We start from the raw sequence: 23,980 nt of genomic DNA on the forward strand, positions 1-23,980 counted from the left end.
TTTTTCTAGGGCCTTGGTATGAGCTACTACCTTGAGCTTTGAGCATCTGTTCTGCCTATTCTGGGCTAAGTTCCTTGATGCAGTGGTGGCAAATGAGGGGATTTAGCATTGCCCCAAATTTAGCAACACCTCAGTTCCATTTTCCACTGGGAAGCAGGGGCAGAAAAGCCCTTGTCTGAGCCCAATCCATGAGCCAGGGAGTCCCAGGGTCCAAACAACTGACAATATCCCAGCATCTGAAGAATAGGGCTTTGAGGACTACAAAATTACCAACTGTAAGGAAAAAAAAGGAACACCGCCACTCTGGTGTAGTAAGTCATCAGCAACAGACTAACATTAATTTCATAGATTATCTGTAATAATATTCACCTTTGCCTTAAGAAGTCATTCAGCACAATCCCTAAATCATTTTTAAAAACCATATTCTATTAGTGCCTTTATGACTGTAAGAAACAGAAACTCACTGGACCTAGCTAATGCAAAAAAAAAATGGGGGAGAAGGCTATAATATGTGGGGTAGGCTCAGTTCCTCACTATGCAATTACCCACTCCCTTTTTCTAGCATTAGGCAATGGATAATGATGGGCCTCAGCCAGGGCACACTCTCCCCACTTTCCCAACCTCCTTTTCTGCTGGAGGTGGCCAAGTGATCCAGTTCTAACTGATAAGATGTAAAAGGGAAGCTTCTGGGAAAGTTTTCCTTTCCAGGCAAAAGGCACAGATAAAGCTGTTGCTATCCCTTCCTCCTTGAACAAGGACTAGATGTTTGGAACTACAGCATCCGTTATGTAATTATGAGGGGACAAATATATGGGAAAGAGAATCACAGAGCTGCCACTCTGACATCACTGAGCCTCTGAATCTACGCCAGCAGCCAACTCCCTCCTGACTACCTATTTTGAAGGTAAAGTATTTGAATAGCCTCCATAACTTCAAGTATTCTCCTTTACTTTCTGCTAAAACTAGTAGGAGGAATTCCTAGTAGGAGGAGGAGGAACCACTGAGCCACCAGGGAAGCCCGAACTTGTTTTTTAATGCTACATAAAGAGATCTGAAGTTACTCAAGTCAGTGTGTATTCAATCTGAAAGCAGTCAAGCTGTTCCAGCTATACTGGAATGTCCCTTAAAACTGTTATCTCCATTTCTAATTGAGAAATTCCTGTGGGACAGAAGGAAAAGAAAGAAGGTCACTTTATGCACTACTTAGGAATCCCTAAAGGAAATTAAGAGAAAAGGCCCTAATAAATTAGTATTTTGTTGGTAACTGGGAGGGATTTCAGAGATGATTAAAGGTAAGTGTGGAAAATGCAATCTCTCTTAAATTTACTTCAATTTTTAGAATGTTTAATATCATAGATTTGCTCCACATTGTAATCTTGAATAAATATATTAAATTTTATATTAGGGTGTCCTTATTCTTAATAATTACCATTTAAAAGATGAGTATTGGGCTTCCCTGGTGGCACAGTGGTTGAGAGTCTGCCTGCTGATGCACGGGACACGGGTTCGTGCCCCGGTCCAGGAGGATCCCACATGCCGCGGAGCGGCTGGGCCCGTGAGCCATGGCCGTTGAGCCTGCGCGTCCGGAGCCTGTGCTCCACAACAGGAGAGGCCATAACAGTGAGACACCCGCGTACCGGAAAAAAAAAAACAAAAAAAAAGATGAGTATTAAAAAAAAAAACACGTCAATACACATGCTCTTAATTTATTTTCATTTACATCACCAAACTGTAGTTCATGAGAGCCTCTTCACGTACTAAAACTGAATTAGGTTTTTTGAGTGTACTGAATGTCTTTGCAACCCTTTTATCTCAGAATGGGCAATATGAATTATGTGGCACAAATGAATCTTTGAAGCCACTGCCTCATAAAGCTGCTTAGGTTTAAAGTTATAATCTGAATTGTGCAGTCAGTTTTGAACTAAGCAAAATATGATTCCTCAATCCACTATCTCTTGGAATTTTAGAGCCCAAAGACCCTAGTGGTCATCAGATGCAACCACTAAGCTGATGCTGAAATTCCCCTAAGCTGATGCTCTGTATTCCCCTTGCTGTAACTTGTTCCAGCAAACAAGCTACTCAGTACTGCCGACCACACCAGACAAACTGTACTATGGTAAAACAGCTCCAATCACTAGCCATGCCTTTGGATGACTAAGCCCAGATCTGTTTCCAGAGGCTTCCATCCTCTAGCCCTGCTTCTGCCCCCACAGACACCAAGATGTTATCTTCCTTTCATACATCTGCCCTGTGGCTATAAAAACCACATTCTTATTCCTGCCTTGGATTTGTATGTTTCACATTAAAACATCACCTTCCCCTTCAACTCATGTGACTTGATTTTAAGCCTCCTTTCATCCTGGCTGCCCTCCTCTAACTCGCTAGGTTCCCAGGCATTTTTTAATACTGTATACATAGAGCAGAACACAATGACCCCAGTATAATCAGTTGGCCCACAGTCCCTACGTAGAAATGAATAATATACTTTTACTGTTGTGGTATTGATGATGTTATTATTATTTACCATGACAGGGACAAATGCCTTAATGTAATCTTTTTTCAAAAAGGATATTCCCGCATCTGTAAAATGAAGAGGTTGCATGAGACCAACAAAGGAGCTGTTTCATCAACTGCAACCTCATGCAAAGACCAATATGCTAAAAAAAAGGCCAGACAGGGAGTTTCCTGGTTAAAAGCAAAGAGTATGGAAAGCAATCTACAAATGCAATGCAATCCCTATTAAAATTCCAATGGCATTTTCACAGAAATAAATCTAAAATTGGTAGGGAACCACAGAAGACCTCAACAGCCAAAAGAATCCTGGGAAAGAACAAAGCAAGAAGCATCACAGATATAATCCAGATTTCAAATTATATTACAAAGCTATAGTAATCAAAAGAGTATGTACTGGTATAAACACAGACACATAGATCAATGGAACAGAATAGAGAGCCCAGAAATTAACCCACATTTACATGGTCAATTACTCTAAGACAAAGGAGGCAAGAATATACAATGGGGAAACAACCATTTCTTCTATAAATGGTATTGAGAAAACAGGACAGCTAGATGCAAAAGAATTAAACTAGATTACTTTCTCATACTATATACAAAAATAAACTCAAAATGGATTAAAGACTTAAATGTAAGGCCCAAAACCATAAAACTCCTAGAAGAAAACATAGGCAGTATGCTCTTTGACATTGATCTTAGCAATATTTTTTTGGATATGTCTCCTCAGACAACGGAAACAAAAGCAAAAATAACAAATGGGACTACATCAAACTAAAAAGCTTCTGCACAGCAAAGGAAACCATCAACAAAATAAAAGGGCAAACTACTGAATGGGAGAAATATTTGCAAATCATATATCTGATAAGGTGTTAATATCCACAATATATAAATAACTCATATAATTCAGTAACCAAAACAAACAAACACACAATCCAAATAAAATATGAGCAAAGGATCTAAGTCAACATTTTTCCAGATAAGACATACAGATGGCCAACAGATACATGAAAAGATGCTCAACATTACTAGTCATCAGGGAAATGCAAATCAAAGCCACAATGAGATATCACCTGACACCTGTCAGAATGACTATTAACAAAAAGACTACAAGTAACAGAAATAACAGTTGTTTACAAGGATGCTGAGAAAAGGTAATACTTGTGCACTGTTCATGGGAATGTAAATTGGTGCAGCCACTATGGAAAATTAAAAACAGAACTACCATAATATCCAGCAATTCCACTTCTGAGTATTGACCCGAAGAAAACAAAAACACTAACTTAAAAAGATATATGCGGGCTTCCCTGGTGGCGCAGTGGTTGCAAGTCTGCCTGCCCATGCAGGGGACACGGGTTCGTGTCCCGATCTGGGAGGATCCCACATGCCGCGGAGCAGCTGGGCCTGTGAGCCGTGGCCGCTGAGCCTGCACATCGACCCTGTGCTCCGCAGCGGGAGGGGCCGTGACGGTGAGAGGCCCGTGTACTGCAAAAAAAAAAAAAAAGATATATGCATCCCCATAATCATTGCAGCATTCATTACAATAGCCAAGATATGGACGCAAACTAAGTGGAGATATATATTTGTGACAACATGGATGGACTTGAGGGTATTGTACTAAGTGAAATAAGTCAGAGAAAGACAAATACCATATGATCTCGCTATATGTAGAATCTAAAAGAAAACAAAAACAAGAAACAAAACAAAACTGAGCTCACAGATACAGAAACAGATTGGTGGTTGCCAGAGGCAAGGGGTGGGGGGGGGTGGGCAAAATGGTTGAAGAGGGTCAAAAGGTACAAACTTCCAGTTATCAAATAAATGTCATGGAAATGTAATGTACATTATAATGACTATAGTTAATAATACTATATTGTATATTTAGAAGTTGCCAAGAAAGTAAATCTTAAAAGTTCTCATCACAAGAAAAAAATTTTTTTAACTATATGTGGCAATGGATGTTAACCAGACATTGTGGTGACCATTTTGCAATATATACAAATATCAAATCATTATGTTGTACACCTGAAACTAATATAATGTTACATCTCAATAAAATTTTTTAAACTTTTAAAGTTTTTCTAAAAAGTAAGAGTATGGACAGGATAGGGGAAGCTGGATGTCTGCCTACTTGAACATCCCCTCACCACAATCCCCACTTTCAGTTTTCTCAAATGTTCTACAAAGCCTTAGACCCTTGTTCTGAAAACCCAACCCCGACCTCATGATCCTCTGGAAAATGAAGAAAAACTTTCTAACTCAGAGTGTTACCTGCCTCCAAAAACCTACAAGTGGTGAGACAATTTACATTCCCCAGTCCTGGGTATTACACCAACACCATACTGTTCACTTATACCTTTTCTTAACAGTAAATTCAAGAAGCTTTTTTTGTTGCTAGTTTTTGGGCTTTGATAGCTTTGTTTGGTTTTGGCTTTGCAAATCACCTTCATGCAGGAAAAATGTAAACGAGGGGCCATATACATGAAAATCAATTTAACTCCATCTTTATTTAATTCTTAATTCTTTTCATTAAGAATTAAGAAGAATTAAAAAAAACAAAAGCAAAGAAACTTTAATAAGTAAGATAAGGAGCCCAAAAATAAACCCACACACTTATGGTCAATTAATCTACAACAAAAGAGGCAAGAATATACAATAAAGAAAAGACAATCTCTTCAGTAAGTGCTGCTGGGAAAACTGAACAGCTTTATGTTAAAAAACAAAAAATGAGATCAGAACATTTCCTGACACCATATACAAAAATAAACTCAAAATGATTGAAGACCTAGATGTAAGACCTGAAACCATAAAACTCCTAGAAGAGAACATAAGCAGAACACTTTTTGACATAAATCATAGCAATGTTTTTGGATCCGTCTCCTAAAGCAAAAGAAATAAGAGCAAAAATAAATAAATGGGGCCTAATTACACTGTAAAGCTTTGGCACAGCAAAGGAAACCATCAACAAAACAAAAAGACAACTTACCAAATGGGAGAAAATATTTGCAAATGGATATTTGCAAATGACAAACAAGGGTTTAGTATCCAAAATATATAAACACCTCATTCAACTTAATATCAAAAAAAAAAAGATTAAAAAATGGGCAAAATATCTGAATAGACATTTTTCCAAAGAAGACATATAGATGGCTAACAGGTACATGAAAAGATGCTCAACAACACTGATCATCAGAGAAATGAAAATCAAAACCACAATGAGAGGGAATTCCCTGGTAGTCCAGTGGTTAGGACTCCACATTCTCACTGTCGAGGGCTCAGGTTCAATCCCTGGTCAGGGAACTAAAAGCCCCCAAGCTGCGGGACATGGCCAAAAAAAAAAAACAATGGGATATTACCTCACACCTATCAGAATGGCTATCATCAAAAAGACCACAAGTAACAAATGTTGGTGAGGATGCAGAGAAAAGGGAGCCCTCCTACACTACTGATGGGAATATAACTTGGTGCAGCCACTATGGAAAACAGGATGGAGGTCTCTCAAAAAATTAAAATAGAACTACCATATTCCACTCCTGGGTATATATGTATACAAAGAAAACAAAAACACTAATTTGAAAAGATACATGCACCCCAATGTTCACAGCAGTATAATTTACAACAGCCAAGATACTGAGGCAACCTAAGTGTCCATCAAGAGATGGATAGGGGCTTCTCTGGTGGCGCAGTGGTTGAGAGTCTGCCTGCTGATGCAGGGGACACAAGTTCGTGCCCCGGTCCGGGAAGATCCCACATGCCGTGGAGCGGCTGGGCCCGTGAGCCATGGCCGCTGAGCCTGCGTGTCCGGAGCCTGTGCTCCGCAACGGGAGAGGCCACAACAGTGAGAGGCCCGCGTACTGCAAAAAAGAAAAAAAAAAAAAAGAGATGAATAGATAAAAAAATGTGGTATGTATACATATATATATATACATACACACATATATATACATATATATGTATATATATGCAATAGAATATTACTCAGCCATGAAAAGAATGAAGTTCTGCCATTTGTAGCAATGTGGATGGTCCTAGATAGTATTATACTTAGTGATGTAAGTCAGAGAAAGATACTCTATGTTATCACTTATATGTGGAATCTAAAAAATAAAACAAATTTATATTATAAAACAGAAACAGACTTACAGATGTAAAGAACAAACTAGTGGTTACCAGTGGGGAAAGGGAACAGGGGAGGGGCAAAATAGGGGTTTGGGATTAAGAGACACAAACTACTATGTATAAAATAAATAAGATACAAGGATATATTGTACAGCACAGAGAAATCCAGCCATTATTTGATAATAACTTTAGTGTATAATCTCTAAAAATAGTGAATCACTATCTTGTACACCTGAAACTAACATTATAAATCAACTATACTTCAATAAAAAAATAATAAGCTAAAAAAAGTAAAATAAGGGCTATAATATATGTCTAAAGAATAAGAGAAAAACAAAAAGAGGGAAACAGAGGAAAGGGATGAAATGGAGAAAGAAGAAAAGGTAATCAGAGATACAAAACCTCTTCCACAGAAGCAAGAGAGGGAGAGAAGGAAAGGGGTAACACAGAGGATGGCAGTACATTGGAAGGAGATGGAGAGTCCAGTAGTGAAGCACAAATGGGATGTAATCTTGTTTCTCTCTACACCCATTCAAGAGCAGAACCCCGACGTCCTGGGCACTGCCTCCTAGAGGTTCATGGTAGTGAGAACCAGCCCTTCTAGATGAGATCACTGCCCTTTCCATACCTGTAGGAAAGAAGTGTCCATCCCAACACCCAACATTCTTCTCATCAGCTCACCCACAGTACTAAGAACGCTGACAAAGTCTAGTTTATACTTTTCAGATTCCTGGGTTTTGTGGGATTTTCACTTTTCTAACATAATATACAAAAAAGCCTCAAATTTTTTAAAAGATAATAATTGCAGCCATTAAAGATGAAAAACACATCTAGGGTCACATCTCCAATCCCTCATTTTGCAAATGGAGAAACTAAGGCTCGACACTGAGATGACTTTCCCAGGGTCTCATAGCCTGGCAAGGAGGTAGCCATGAGCTAGATCAGGGAGGGAGCAGAGTATCTGTGCTATCAACATGAAGGCAGATAATTTTCTGAAAAATGACACCACTAAAAGAGCCTGAGTCTTTGTCACCTCAAGTTTTCTCCACCGTACATCTGTAGACTTGGCTCTGTCATGTTACCACTTCCTGATGTGGGGACTGTTTTCCTTTCAAGAATAAATAAACAGTACAAGCCAATAAACTCTAGAATGATAAATGCCCTCTTATCTCAATATTTTCTTCCCAGAAGATGGAATATTACAAACAAGAAAAATTCTTTTCACCAAAATAATAAACATTTATTGTAAGACACAAACAGGACACTAAAGAAAGCCTGGGGTGATTTTACTTTCTGTCAGTGCAACATTTTCTCCAAGTCCTTGGTGCTGTTAGCCCAGGGTGGACACACAGAGAGTGAGGCTGGTGAACTGGTCCTAAATACCAGTTTGGCCACACTCTGAGTCCAATCGCCCACTGAGACATGGTGCTGTGGCATCAGTTCCACTTAAGCAAATTCCAAGCAATTAGCTTGCCTGTCTCAAACCCACCCACCTAGAGGCAAATGCAATGCCCATGTCAACCAAAAGTCTCAAGACCCACTCGTTCCTACATCTCCAAAGAGATTGGTCCCAATGCCCAGAGGGCCGTAATGGGGAAAGTTTCCCTGCTCTACGATACAGGTTATTTCTGTGAAGTAATACAAGCCACTCAACAACGCACAGCGACAGCCTGGGATCTCATTCTACTCCCCAAGGAGGTGATGGACCTTATATCATCTTTAGTCTTAAGTCCTCTCCAACTCTTACAGATACATTGAAAACTCCCATGATTCTGACCTCACAACTGAAAGAATCCAAGTCAAAAGACTCTTATTTCACTGATACACTGAATTGAAATGAACAGGTTATGAGCACTTATTGAGCACGTCCTGTGTACAGAGCACCATACCAGTGATTGCACAGGTGTGCCTGGGGAGAGTGAAAGGCAAGTACATCCTAACCTAAAACTGTTCTCATTCCAATTTTGTAGAAGTTGTTCATTCAGATTACTCCTGGCCTTTTTCTTGTTCCCACTCCTGTCCTGCTTTGCACACTGTTCTTACTAACACCTCTCTAAGAAAGTAATATGGAAAATTTTAGCTTAAGCAAGACAATTCAAAAGAATTCTTTGCTAATACGAAACTCAAAGATGATACCTGAATATCATTAACCCTTGCTATTGGAATCCCTTATTACTCCTATTGGTTTGGTTTTGTGGAGATGGAGATGCGGGAGGGAACATGGTCACAGATCACCCCTGACAGTACAACAGCATTTCCCAAGCACAGAATATTCCTGTTGCAGCTTCTAATTCCACACTTTGGGTCTCAGTTTTTCTACTTAAAGCACAGGTGCTGAAGTTCCTTCCTCCCAATGATCCTGTCACTGTTCATGATGACCCCGTCTGCCAACCACGTCAGTCTCCAGATGTTAGTTGGAAGACCTGGTGCCTCTTCTTGCCTTAAACAATCCTCTACAATAAATAGCCAATGCACAGAGAAATGACCTTTGTAATCTAGGATGCAGAGATGAGGGAACATGTGTGCAGGTGGGATCCCCCCCAGTGTAGGTGCACGTACCACTGGTGCCCTTGGAAATTCAACTGCAGTAGACTAAGATGTGATCTTGCCAAAGGCAAGGAACATATTATGCGGCATTTGATGAATTCTTCTAGCCTTATAAATCTGATTCTTTATTCTGTGCCCCTAAGAGACCTGAAATTAAAGAGATCAGCATTATTGAATTTTGCAGAAAACACAGCTATAGGACTGATGCACTTAACTTCCTTTACTGAGCATTCTATTACAAAGAAAATGGATAACTTTGATTCAAGAAGCTGGAGGAAATAGGAGGGAAAAAAATATAGCCAACATCTTCTACTAGAGAGTAATATGAGAAATAATTTATGCTGACCCTTTCCTTGAAGTGCTAACAGTTTACAGGTAAAATTTCCCAAGATTTTTTCACATACTAATATATATTAAGCCCCCATTCATGTGCATCACAAGGTGCCAAGTAGAGCAAGTCAAGAACAAAGGACAACAGAAAACAACTGGTCACTGACTTAAAATGCTTACATTTTGCAAGCGATAAGCTTAGTACCAATTGCTTAGTACTTCTCAAAGAGTCACCTGTTGGTGCTCTGCATCAGAACCACCATGACAGCCTTACAGAAATGCAGAGGCCTGGGTCTCAGCTAATGTCAATGGTTTAGAATCTCTGAGCAAAAGGACTTTTTTCCAGGTTCCCTAGAGATTATGAAGTACACTAAAGTTTGAGACTGCTGCCATAGGAGCGATCTCAAGTCTGTATTATTCAGGAGGTTCCACTACAGGCCTCAATGAGGGAATGACTCAATTACATGGGGCTGAAGTTTACTGAGTCTCATCCTCCCATTTCCGTCTTATACTCAAGCTCACATTCCAACGGAATTCCTTTGACTTTTAAGGTTGAGAGGAAATTGTTGATGTTCCTGAATTACCCTTAATAATAGCTTAGCCACACTTGAAGAGCTGAACATAGTAATGCTTGATTCATTTGGACCTGTTAAAGGAGAGACTGCACTAATCTGGGAAAGGTCAAAACCTACTCCTTTTTACTAGAGATTTTTTTCCCCTCCGTGGAATAATAATAATGTATTCTAACTCACAAACTAAAGCCAAATTTTAGATCTGGGCTTTTGGCCTTATGTGGTTTGAGATATGCTTAAAAATTTCTCAACCACGTCACCTGTCCCCTGGTCCATCATTACCAACTGCTGTGAATTTTTTTTCCTCTGGTATAATAGGCATTCTGGTTCTGAATCCAAATAACTAATGGCAAAGAGAAAGAAATAATCATTATTAAAACACACAGGGACTTCCCTGGTGGCCCAGTGGTAAAGAATCCACCTTCCAATGCAGGGGAGGCAGACGTGATCCCTGGTCAGGGAACTAAGATCCCACGTGCTACAGGGCAAATAAGGCTGCGCACCACAACTACTGAGCTTGTGTGCCTCAAGTAGAGAGCCCACGTGCCGCAAACTACAGAGCCCACACACTCTGGACCCCGCACACCACAACTACAGAGCCCACGCACCCTGGAGCCCCTGAGCCACAACTAGAGAGAAGCCCACGCACCACAACAAAGAGCCCGCATGCCACAACGAAGACCCCACATGCCACAACTGAGACCCAATGCAGCCAAATAATAATCATAGTAAAGAAAATAAAACACACACACACATAATATGACAGGCACTGATTTCCTCAGTTCTTTCTCATATAATTTATTCATCATCATCATAACCCTGGGGTAGATATTATTGGCCCTATTTTACCGTTGAGGATAGGGAATCACATGGCTACTAAATGACAAAACCAGATACGATGCCAGGTCTCAGCCCTCCACATCAGGGAGCTGCCTTTATTGTACCAGGCAGCATTTTCCTTCACTGAAAATACCTGAAGGAAGCTTCGAGTTTGTTACTCTAGGGAATAAATAATGCCCTGAAGAAAAGGGGACTTTAAAGTCCATCGGACTCAGTTTGAATCAAGAATGTATTCCTCCAACAGGATGTATAACCTCGAGTAAAGTCACTTAATCTCTCTGTGGCTCAGTTTATAAAAGATAAACATCATCTATTAAAACAGGGTACTATTTATTCCCTTCCGATGAAAAGTACTTGAAATTAGGAAGTAACAATGTGAAAGCCTCTAATATCATAGGTAACAGTTAAAAAAAAACTGTAGCTCGTGTTCTTCCTTTTCATTTTTTAAATATCAATTAAATAAAAGTATTTTTCTAAAATATCACTGAGGCAGCTCATGAAGAGAATGGAGAATCAAAAAGAGTAAATCAGGCAAGTAAAGAGTCCCTGGAGAGTGAAAAGAAAGTATATGCAGATGGAATAAGAATACCTGTATAGAAGGAAACAACAGATGGACACCCAAACCAAACTTCTTCTATTTGACAAATTTGTGAAGATCATGCTGATAGAGGTCCCATCATGTCTTGATGAACGCAGAAAGCTCACTTAGCAGCATCATATCATAAAGAATAGGTTAAATAATTCTACGTTCTCATATCCAGTAAAAGTTTCTCCCTTTAAGAATAAGCATGCCCCCTTGAAATCTGAGTTTTGCTATTGCTAAAACATGTTAAGAATCTTTCTTCACAATACCATACATCATACTGGACTCTATAGCTGACAAAATACTTGTAGCTTCACAAAGTCACCTGAGTAATAAGTACCACATCACGACACCAACAGATGATAAAGACACGTCTCCGTTTCTCCTGTCTTGGCCATCACAACACAATCCCCGAAAGGAGAAGTATTCCCAGCCTCATGTTCCAAGTGAGACAGGCCCTCCTAAGTCCACCACACCACCTCAGAACTAGAGAAGGAAATTCTCAGAGTTCCTCTTGTTCCTGAGACCAGCACACTGAGGGCTATTTCTCTCCTCCCTTGGCCACCATCCTGCTGAGAGCTGCAGTAGAGAACACCTGTCCAATGGCCCCACATTGTCCTGCTTGGCCATCAGTTCTCATACATCATATCCCTATTACCTGTTAACCAGGAACCTGAGCTCCCACATCATCCATCATCCCAAGTCTTCTGTACATTTATGACTCTGAACAACTTTCCCAACCATCATCTACCTCTAAACCCCTTCCCCTTATCTGTTATCAGCAAACACTCTTGTTATGGCTTGAACTGTGGCCCCACCCACCCAAATTCCTATGTGTAACTCCTAATCCTCAGTACCTCAGAGTGTGACCTAATTTAAAAGTAGGGTCATTACACACTGATGAAAGAAATTTAAGATGACACAAACAAATGGAAAGATATACTGTGCTCATGGACTGGAACAATTAATAGTGTCAAAACGACTATACTATCCAAGGCAATCTACAGATTTAGTGCAATCCCTATCAAAATTCCAATGGCATTCTTAACAGAACTACAACATATAACTCCAAAATTTGTATGGAAACACAACAGACCCTGAATAACCAAAACAATCCTAAGAAGAACAAAGCTGAAAGCATCATGCTCCCTGATTTTAAACTAAACTAAAAAGCTATGGTCATCAAAACAGTATGGCGTTAGCACAAAAACAGACCCATAAATCAATGGAACAGAAGAGAGAGCCCAGAAATGAACCCATACTTATATGGACAATTAATATGAAAAAAAGGGGCAAGAATATACAATAGGGAAATGACAAACTCTTCAGTTAATGATGTTGAGAAAACTAGACAGCTACATGCAAAAGAATCAAACTGGACTACTTTCTCACACCATAAACAAAAATAAATTCAAAATGAATTAAAGACTTAAGTGTAAGACCTGAAACCATAAAACTCCTAGAAGAAAACATAGGTAGTAGGCTCTTTGATATTGGTCTCAGCAATATTTTTTTTTATATATTTCTCCTCAGGCAAGGGAAACAAAAGCAAAAACAAACAAATGTGACCTAATTAAACTCAAAATCTTTTGCACAGGAAAGGAAACTATCAACATATGAAAATATTGCCTACTGAATGGCAGAAGATATATGCAAATGATATATGTGACAAGGGGTTAATATGTAAAATACACAAAGAACTCATACAACTTAACTTTAAAAAAAATCCAACTTAAAAATGGGCAGAGAACTTTAATAGACATTATTCCAAAGACATACAGATGACAAATAGGCACATGAAAACATCCTCAACATCACTAATCATCAGGGAAATGTAAATCAAAACCACAATGAGATATCACCTCACATTTGTCAGAATAGCTATTATCAAAAACACAGCAAATAACAAGTACTGGCAAGGATGTGGAGAAAACGGAAGCCTTGTGCCCTGTTGGTGGGAATATAAATTGGTACAGCCACTAGGAAAACAGTATGGAGGTCCCTCAAAAAATTAAAAATAGAACTACCATACAATCCAGCAATTCCACTTCTGGATATTTTTCCAAGGAAAACAAAACTCTAATTTGAAAAGGTATATGCACCCCTATGTTCACTGTAGCATTATTCACAATAGTAAGATATGGAAGCAACCTAAGTGCCCATCGATATATAAGTGGATAAAGAAGATGTGGCGTGTATGCATATGTGTGTGTGTGTGTGTGTATATATATACACACACACATATGTGTATATATATATATACACATATGTGTGTGTGTATGTATATATATATATGTGTGTGTGTATAGTATATGCTCAGAATATTACTCAGCCATGAAAGAGAATGAAACCTTGCCTTTGCAGCAATGTGGATGAACCTAGAGAGTATTATACTAAGTGAAATAAGTCAGAGAAAAACAAATACTACATAATTTCACTTACACGTGGAATCTAAGAAAACAAAACGAACAAACACAATAAAACAGAGACAGAGTCACAGATACAGAGAACAAATAGGTGGTTGCTGGGGGTGGGGTGGAAGATGAGAGAAATAGATGAGGGAGATTAAGAGGTACAAACTGGGCTTCCCTGGTGGCGCAGTGGTTGAGAGTCCGCCTGCTGATGCAGGGGACACAGGTTCGTGCCCCGGTCCGGGAGGATCCCACATGCCGCGGAGCGGCTGGGCCCGTGAGCCATGGCTGCTGAGCCTGCGCATCCGGAGCCTGTGCTCCACAACGGGAGTGGCCACAACAGTGAGAGGCCCACGTACCGCAAAAAAAAAAAAAAAAAGAAGAAGTACAAACTTTCAGTTACAAAATAAATGAGTCATGAAATGTACAGTGTGGGGAATATAGTCAATAATTACAAAAAACCTTTGTATGGTGACAGATGGTAACTAGACTTATTGTGGTGATCACTTTGAAACGTATAGAAATATTGAATCACTATGTCTGCACCAGGAGCTAACATGGTGTTGCTGATCAATACTTCAAAAACGAACAAACAAACTCATAGAAAAAGAGATCTGATTTGTGGTGACCAGAGGCAGGGGTTGGGGGAAGGGTAATTGGGTGAAGGTTGTCAAAAGGTATAAACTTCCAGTTATAAGGTAAATAAGTACCAGGAATGTAATGTACAACATAAATATAATTAACTCTGCCATACGTTATGTGTTAATATTGTCAAGAGTAAATCCTAAGAGTTCTCATCAAAAGGAAAAATATATATATTTTCTGTTTATTTAATCTTGTATCTATATGAGATGATGGATTTTCACTAGACTTATTATGGTAATCATTTAATGATGTATGTAAATCAAAGTATTATGCTGTACACCTTAAACTTATATAGTGCTGTATGCAATTATATCTCAATAAAACTGGAAGAAACAAAATTAAAATTTAAAAATAAAATGTAAAAAAACAGGGTCATCACAAACATAATTACTTAAATTAGAATTAAGTCATACTGGAGTAGGGTGGACTTCTAACCCAATATGACTGGTATCCTCATAAAAAGGAGAAATTTGGAAACAGGCACACACTCAGGGAGAACGTCATGTTGGATTTATGTTGCCACAGGCAAGGAACTACCAAAAGCTAGGAGACAGGCCTCGAATAGATTTTCCCCTGACGGCTTCAACAGGAACATGCCCCTGTCAACGTCTTGATTTCAGACTTCTGGCCTTCAAAACTAGGAGACAATAAATTTCTGTTATTCTAAGTCACCCAGTTGGCGGTACTTTCTTATTCAGCTCCAGCCAGCTCATTCCATTCTTCTCTGAACACCTCCTTCTCCTGGCTGTGTTGTGGTGACACGAGTCTCCTCTACAGCCCTCCTGAGGGGAAGATTTATTCCTCTCGCACCCTCCCATGCCTCAAAGTCTGGAAATGGAGCAGTTATCCACCTTGCGCCCATTGCTCCCTCTAAACCAGTTCTCTCTCCCTGCTCAAAAGCTCAGATCTCTTAAAGTTCAAGCCTAACACTCCCCCTACTTGTTACTGTCATCTACAAATCCTGGTCACTCTGCATCACTTATTGATTAATTTTTTTTTTTTTTTTTTTTTTTTGTGGTAGGCGGGCCTCTCACTGTTGTGGCCTCTCCCGTTGCGGAGCACAGGCTCCAGGCGCGCAGGCTCAGTGGCCATGGCTCACCGGCCCAGCCGCTCCGCAGCATGTGGGATCCTCCCGGACCGGGGCACGAACCCGTGTCCCCTGCATTGGCAGGCAGACTCTCAACCACTGCGCCACCAGGGAAGCCCCTATTGATTAATTTTTATCAGCTGTTACACAAGCTCCTTTCTGCCCCTACTCCTGTCAGAAAATAATTACAGTAATGGCATCAACACTCTGGTGTCTCAGTTCCTCTACCTCCTCAAGTCCAAAGATCGCCTCCACCAAGCCCAGTCACCCATTCTATCTTGTCATCACCATTAACTGTACCACCTTCAAAACAGCCTCAAACTTCCCACTCTTTGAACACCACGTTCTAAACGTTCAGCTTGGGCACTCTACACATTCTGCAGCAATTCTTCGCTTCCATTTACCGAGCCCTCCAACCCACTATCATCCTACTTTCCCTCTTGATTACTCTTCTCATGTCTTCCCTCTCTCCCTGCCCAGTTTGAATTCCATTAGTCCTTAACTAGAATGACTGCCTTGGAAACACCTTTCACTTTCTCCCTTTTTGTTTTAGCACAACTATACAGCAAAAGCTCCAACTCTGATAAAACCCATCAATCTGCCTACTGTAGATCTCTGTCTGACAAACCGAATTTGCCAGAGTAAAGTACGTACGTAACTATGCTGTTTGATCTCCCTTTAAAGTTATGACTATAAAATTGGATTTAGCAGCTGCCATCCCTCCCTATCAATTATCTACCATCCTCCTAGTCATAACCTCTCATTCCTTGAAAAGTTGCACCCCTGGATTGTGTCTTCCATCACATTTCCTGTGAGTTGCTGGTGATCACAATATTCAAATAACTGACCCATTTAATACCATGGAATACTATGACATGTCAGGTTCTTGACCTATTCCTGACAATTGACCTTGCCCTCAACCTTGCCTCAAGCACACACTTCAGTGTTTATACCCTAGATTTTGTCATTACTGAGATCCATAATCTCAATTTCCAGCATATCAATATCTAATGTCTAACTTCTATCTTTCCAGCTCACTCTTTCTTTCATACTCACTCCAAACCTCCCTTAGCTCTACTGGGACATCCAATCCATTGGTCCTACCACCTACCCTTCTCAAGTCCCTCCTTCACTGCTTACCAAATTTAGATCCAAGATCCATCATTTTAATCACTCCCGGCATACATCCTCACCTAGTTGGCTTCCTTCATACTTATCTGACAAAGTTTAACACTGCTAAAATCTGGACTTCCCTGGTGGGCCAGTGGTTAAGACTCTGCGCTTCCACTGCAGGGGGCACGGGTTCAATCCCTGGTCAGGGAAGTTCCACACACCACGTGGTGTGGCAAAAAAACCCTGCTAAAACCTAACTCAATACCTACTGCACATCTGCAACTGAGCAGCTGAATGTGGCTAGAGAAAAACACAGAACTATGCTGACTAATCTTTCAAATATGACCTCAAATCTCAAAAATACTGCCCAGCAACCTCCTACATTCCTCTGACTTTCGCAGTCCACAAACACCTCTTTTCATATCTCTCTTCTCTCCCCAAATTTCCATACTAGCTCCATCCTTACTGTTAGCTGAAATTCTTGCCTCTTATTTTCCTAATAAAATAGAATCATTTAGGAAATAATTTCCATACCCTTCCTATACCAAGTTTACCAGCCTATCTCCATCTGTACCCATACCCTCTCCCTTCCCTCCTGTCACACGGATGAACTGTTCCTAATCCTATCTAAAGCTAACCCCTTCTTTTTTTTTAATTAATTAATTAATTTTCAGCTGCGTTGGGTCTTCACTGCTGTGCGCGGGCTTTCTATAGTTCGGTGAGCAGGGGCTACTCTTCATCGTTGCAGTGCGCGGGCTTCTCATTGCAGTGGCTTCTCTTGTTGTGGAGCACGGGCTCTAGGAGTGTGGGCTTCAGTAGTTGTGGTACGTGGGCTGCAGTAGTTGTGGCTTGCGGGCTTTAGAGTACAGGCTCAGTAGTTGTGGTACACGGGCTTAGTTGCTCTGCGGCATGTGGGATCTTCCTGGACCAGGGTTTGAACCTGTGTCCCCTGCACTGGCAGGCGGATTCTTAACCACTGCACCACCAGGGAAGCCCCTAAACCCTTCTTTAATTATCTTAATTCCATTTCCTTACCCCTACTCAAAGACTTTGCTTCTACAAGTATTCTCTCTTCTGATTGCAACACCGGTTTTCTCTTTACCATACAAATATGCTGTAATATGTCCATCTTAAAAATACCCTCTTTGACCCCACAATCTCCCTCCAGTAGCTGGTCCATTTTTCTATTCTTATTTATAGAAAAACTCCTAAAATGAGATGCCTGTGATAGCTGTCTTCAGGTTCTCAATCCCTCTAATCCGATGTTAACTCAGCATTCCACCAAGCTCACTCACGTCGCCAAGCCCAGTCGTCAGTGCTTGGTCCCCATCTCGTAACTCTCAGCAGCATCAAGCACAGTTAATCACGTCCCTCATGAAACACTTTCTTTTCTTGGCTTCCAGGACAACACACTTTAAGACTTTACCTCCTGCTTCACAGGCTGCTCCTTTTCCATCTACTTCATAGAACCCTCCTTCTCTGCTAAAGAGAATGTGGTGGGGTGACCATATCTCAGGTCTAGACCTTCTTACCTAAGACTACACCTACTCCCCAGGTGCTTAATCTAGTCCAATAGCTTTATATTCTGTCTATATGATGATGACGCCCAAATCACCATCCCTGATCACTCACACTCTAAATGTGCATATCCAATCACCTACAGGACACTTCTCAGTATCGCCAAAACCCAACTCGGGAATCCTACTCTACAGCCTCTAAAATATCTCCTTCTCCAGTCTCCCAGTAAATGAGAGACTATCCCATTACTACTCCATTTATCCAGCCAAAAACCTAAGGTTACTCTTTGATTTTTCCCTTTCTCAGACTCTCCATATTCAATCCATCGGCAAGGCTGGTTCACAGTACTATCTCAATACATCCGTATGGAATGAATGGATGGACGGATAAACGAGCAAATGTGAGCAACTGTATTGTACCAGGAGTAGAAATTATGAAAAACTACTCTTTACAGTCCAAAGATACAAGCAACTACATGCATTCTTAACATGCCTTTTTAAGAACATATGAGGAAATGAAACCTGTAGTAAAGATGCTGAGATTTATAGTAAGTCCTCACTTCTCAAATTTGGTCACTTCCCCTTAAATTACTGGTATGCTCTGCCCAGTGCTACTATTTTGGGAGATCTAATTTCCCTTCTGTTGACTAATTTAAATAAGTTCTGACATGCTGCATTTTCACATCCTTGCTCTCCAAATATAACAAATCCCCAAACTTCTATAATCTATTGATTTCCAGACACTGACTTTGTAACTGCTCAGGTGAAAACCTGGAGAACAAAACTAATTAGATGAAAGGAGCAATAGCTTTGGTGCACCAGAGCAGAAAGACAATGAGCCCTATCAAATTATCTCTGGGAACAATCTCTAAGAGTGGAATAAATATGGTATTTTCTTCAACTTCATATTTTAATGCAATATTTTTGATTTGCTTTTCAACCCAATTCAATTAAAAATGTAAACAATTAATATTTTTAGGAATGAGAAACATTAATTCCCTTTTCTTCTATTAGTGCCTCTAAAAATGTCTTGGGTCATTGCTTTTTCCATAAAGGAGCAAAAATATTGAGCCAGGGTTGATTCAAGTAGCCATTAGCAGCTTAGTTTGCTGACTGTCATCCACACTCCTTTTAAGTTCTTTTGAATTCAGAAAGGAACTACCAGACGATAAGTGTACAAACCGTACACTTTAACAAAACTTTATCTAAAGCCCAGGTTGTAAACTTATTTCTCACACTGACAAAGTCAGTCACAAGACAGTTCCTCTTGACCTGGCCTCCCACAGAGGTACCCAGAGGTCACAAGGGTACAGCCTAGCCACCACCCCTGGAAAATCATTGCATAACACATACACTCTTGACAGGAAGTCTATGGTATTATTTTGAAAATATTCTCACCTAGGTAATGAACCTAGTCATTTACTTCTTTTTTTCCATCCCCGGTATGACAAAGCTAATGTAAATGGAAAGATAAAGAAATTATGCTGAAAAAGAGTGAAGAAGCAAATGATTTGAAGAGGAGCAGAAACTTTCAATACGAGAAGATGGAAACTGTAGACCATCTCTGTGTGCACTGAAGGCATGACTCAAAGTGTTGCACGAAGCATGCTTTTCAACCTTCAGAAACAAATTCCTGAGAATAAAGAGACACTGAAGAAAGCTATTAAGTAAAGCTGCGGTGACTTTTTTTTGCTACAGTGGGACTTACTGGCTTAAAACTTGGGTTCTTGCAGTCATTTATGAAAAAAATAAACAAAAAAGTCTATGCAGCTGCTTCCTACATAAATCATGAAAAACTACCAGTTAAAGTCAAGGCCCTGTGCTCTATGACTAATAACGTGACCTTGAATAAGTCACTTACTTAACTTCTCTACCTTCAGTTTTCTCCCTAGGAAAATGAAAAACAAGAGCACCTATCCTGTGGGGCTGATTTGAAGGTTGATAATAATAATAGCCAACAGTTGCTAAGTGCTACTATATACCAGGCACTATTAAAGTACCTTGGTCGTATAAATTCACTTAATCCGTACAGCAACTGTATGAGGTAGATAAATACTATTATTATCCTTATTTTGTAGAAAAGGATACTGAGGCACAGAAATATGCTCCAAGGACCAGAAGCATCAGCATCATTTGGGAGCTTGTTAGAAATGCCAAATTTCAAGCCCCACCTCAGGTTACTGATTCAAAATCTACCTTTCAGTAAGATTGACAGATGATTCCTATGCACGTTCAAGTTTCAAAAGCACCTAACTAAAACCACCTGGCTAGAAGTGGTGGAGGGGAGAGCCTGAACTTTACAGACTTCACTCCATAACCACTACACTACATGCCTCTTTGCATTAGAGAATGCTTGTACAGTGCCTAGCAAACACTAAGGAATAAATATTTGTTATCATTACAATATTTCAAAGGTGTTTTGTAAAAGAATATATATCTGCATATGTATATGTGTGTGTATATATATATATATATATGAGTTTGGACTTAAAGGGCTGAAATTATCACCTAACACAGCACTGACAGGAATCTGACTCACAGAATTCTAGAACTTCAACATTGAAACGGAACATAAAGAGCTAAGAATTCAAATCTCTTGTTTTATTTCTATGGAAATTGATACTGAGAGACGGAGTAATTCGACCCAGGTCAACCAGTAAATTAAGGGCACAGCAAAGATCTGAGCCTGAGCTTCATAGGTCCGCAATTATGCAGTCATTACCAGCTTCTCTTTATTCCCTGCTACTGCACACGTCAAAAAAAAAGACAATTGAATAAGTAAGCAATTAGTAGATGCAAGTGGTTTCACATTACTGTTTAAAGTGTTCTGCCAACCACAGAGGCAAATTCTAATGTCTACGAATATAAAATATCTTCAAAATGTGTTTCTTCAGAAACCAATTGTTTACTGGCTCCACAGCAGATTTAGTAGATTTTCTGTTGGGTGTGCTCCTGGCATTTGGCCAAAGCATTGATGCAAAATTGGTGTTGCGTAATACTGTAAATGTGGGGCAATAATGTAGCTAACTTTCCCTAACAAGCACTCTTTCTATCCAGCATTAATCCTTATCTATCCATCTTCACAGGAAATTTTTTTCAAGAATGACAATGTTTTGATCTTTTCTAAATTGCATCATATTCTCCCCCACAAACACAGGAGTCCCACCTCATAAATACTAGTCTTCCAATTAGTCCAGCTGAATTTTATTTTCTGCTTGCCATCTCCACACTAATACTCCTTTTGCCTCTGTAAAAACAGACACCTACGCTTGACTGTGCATTTCTCCTCATATCTCTACATTCTTCCAAGATTCTCAATCATGCAAGATATATTCAGATTATTCTTTGAGCAAGTTATTTTACTCTTTCTTCAAACTGCTCAAAATTCATTTCTTTCAAAAAGGCTTATCTTTACTAACATGAATTGTTGAGGAGACTAGGATTTCTTGAATATTGGGCATTTTATTAATCTTTACTATGTAATCAACAGAAAAGACATAACATGCATAATCCCTGGCTTCACCTCCTATACAATATTATCTATACAGATACCAGCTGTCCTTAGTCTTATTAGTGAGCTTTAATTTGGATGCTTTGTGTGCATGTTCACTGTTCCTTGACGCCCCTCCCACCTTGTGTTCACTGCTCTCTGTGGTGATTCAGGATTTGCTGCAGACATCTGGTGAGAAATTGTTTGGCCTTCCTATTGAAAGTGGGTGAATTATTTAGATCCACCCTTCCTAGATCGTATTTTTCCTTCAAGTGAATTTCCTTAAGGGTTTAAAGAAGTAGAAAGCTTAATGAATGCTCAACTGTATTAAAAATTAATAATACACCAAAATATTAATACTTTGGTGATCTAAGGATGTTTGAATTATAGGTGATATTAATCTATTTATTTTTGCCTTTCTGTATGTTTTGAGATTAATAAAATAGAAGATAAACAATAATTTTAAGAAGGTCAAAGTTGTTAGAAACAGAAGTTTGGGTTCATATTGGCCTCTAGATAGTAATTCCTAACACACTGGACAAACACACCAAAATTCAAACAATTTTTTTAAAAAATAATAAAAATGATTTAAAAAAGAAAACAAACAGTCAACCTGGTAACTTAAGAGTAATAGGTGATCACAAAACAGAGAAAATTAGATTAAGATAAACCTACACAGAATTCTACTCACATCACATTCCAACTTGACATCATAGAACAGAAATCACCAATAACAAGAATGTAGGAAGACCTTCATCATTTCTCCCCATATGTTCCCAGACTCAAAGATCCAAGGAGTTACAACTAAGGAACAAGGCAGATGTTACTTTCTACCTTCTCTATTCTACTCTGTGAAAAAAGGAGTAACTATGCCCTTTTACCCTCCCCACCACCTTCTACTCAGCTGCAAAAAAGAAAAACAAGAACAATAAACTCATTTAATTCAAAAGACAAGAATTATATAAGTTAAATTTTCTCACCACAAAGTAGTTTATAATAATTTTTTTTTATTTAAGTGCGATTTGGAAATTAGAAGAGGAAAATTACTCTTAAATACCCTTTGGATAGAAAAAAGAAACCAAAATTACAACTACAGACCATTTGGAAAATAACAAAAATAAGAACACTACATATAAAAACTTGGACAATACTGCTGTATAGTCAAAGTTACTTCAAAGATTTTATAATTAATTTCTAAAAAATAAAATAAATGGGCAAAGTACTTAAGTTAGAAAGAGTAAAACAGAACAAACTTCAAGAAAACCAGCAGAAATGAGGAATAAAATACAAATCAGGGCTTCCCTGGTGGCGCAGTGGTTTGAGAGTCCGCCTGCCAATGCAGGGGACACGGGTTCGTGTCCCGGTCCGGGAGGATCCCACATGCCGTGGAACGGCTGGGCCCGTGAGCCGTGGCCGCTGAGCCTGCGTGTCCGGAGCCTGTGCTCCGCAACGGGAGAGGCCACAACAGTGAGAGGCCCGCGTACCACAAAAAAAAAAAAAAAAAAAAACTAAGAAATAGTGAAATAGAGGTAAATTGGAATTCATAAATAAATTCGAAAGCTCTCTTAAAAGAACAATAAAATAAACCAACTAGGACAAATACAGTTTAAAAACAGAGAGATGAGAGAAAAAAACACAGATACATTTTATGAAATTAGAAAAAAGGGCAAGCTGCAAAAAATGACAAAACTGTTTTCATTTGGAAAAAGTAAAAGATTTATAACCATGGAATAAATTGGGAAAAGTCGTCAAAGACATTCCTTCAAAAAATAATGCATGGCCTACACAGTTGATGGGAAAATGTTTCTCTTCTTTGAAGTAACAGATAATTTCTTTGATAAGCTGTTAATAAGTGTAGAAAAAAATGAAACACATTGTAATTAATTTTACAATCTAAAATAATCCTTATGGACAAATCTGACAAAGCAGATAAAAGAAACTACAAACACATCGAAAGATTAGTATAAAATTTATAAATAAAATATTAGCAAATACAAATCTTTAATGTAATGTAAACATTAAAAAAAAGACACCATGGTCATGGCCAGTTAGGAAACATTCCAAGAACGATAGAATGGTTCTTTAATATAGAAAAGAAAATTCTTTAATGTAACTGATCACATCAATAACCAAGGGAATTAAAGCAACCATCTCAATAGATGCTGAACTAGCATTTGGAAAAAATTAAACATTCATTCTTGATAATTTTAAACTA

The sequence above is a fragment of the Delphinapterus leucas genome, chromosome 3 (assembly GCF_059928025.1).
Source record: "Delphinapterus leucas isolate spDelLeu-1000000601 "Yukka" chromosome 3, BTC_Dleu_Yukka2, whole genome shotgun sequence".
Lineage (NCBI taxonomy): Eukaryota > Metazoa > Chordata > Mammalia > Artiodactyla > Monodontidae > Delphinapterus > Delphinapterus leucas.